The following is a 479-nucleotide window of genomic DNA, read 5'->3' as shown; positions in this document are numbered from 1 at the left end:
GAGGGGTGGCAGGAGTATGAGGGGTGAATGTAGGGTTTGTTCAGTGGTTTGAGGGGGGCTGCCACATGCCCACCCCTCCACCCACTGTGATGCACAGCCCCTGATGCTGGCAGCAGCAGCCAGCTGGGCCGTGTTTGCTACAGTGCTGTTTGACCTGCAGTCTGTGGAAGGAGAATGGGCCCTTCCTGACCCGACCCAGCCGGGCCCACTCCACTATTGCAGCTTTGGACAGGACCAGGATGGCTCCTGCCACCACCTGTGGCTCCTGTTCAAAGGTGCGTGGGCCAATTCTTCATGGGGTCAGGCAGCAATGCATGGCTGCAGGGCTATGCCTGCAAATGGGCCATGGCCGTGATGCCCCAGCTGGCTGCTGCTGCCAGTGCCGCGGGCTGTGCACCACAGGGGGTGAGGGGGCAGGTGTTTTGTGCCCCCTCTACAAACCCCACATCCCCCGTACATCCCCTCCACACCCCCACCCC

The sequence above is a fragment of the Gavialis gangeticus genome, unplaced genomic scaffold (assembly GCF_001723915.1).
Source record: "Gavialis gangeticus isolate Ggan-Ray unplaced genomic scaffold, GavGan_comp1, whole genome shotgun sequence".
Classification (NCBI taxonomy): Eukaryota; Metazoa; Chordata; order Crocodylia; family Gavialidae; genus Gavialis; species Gavialis gangeticus.
This window is presented reverse-complemented; position numbering follows the sequence as displayed.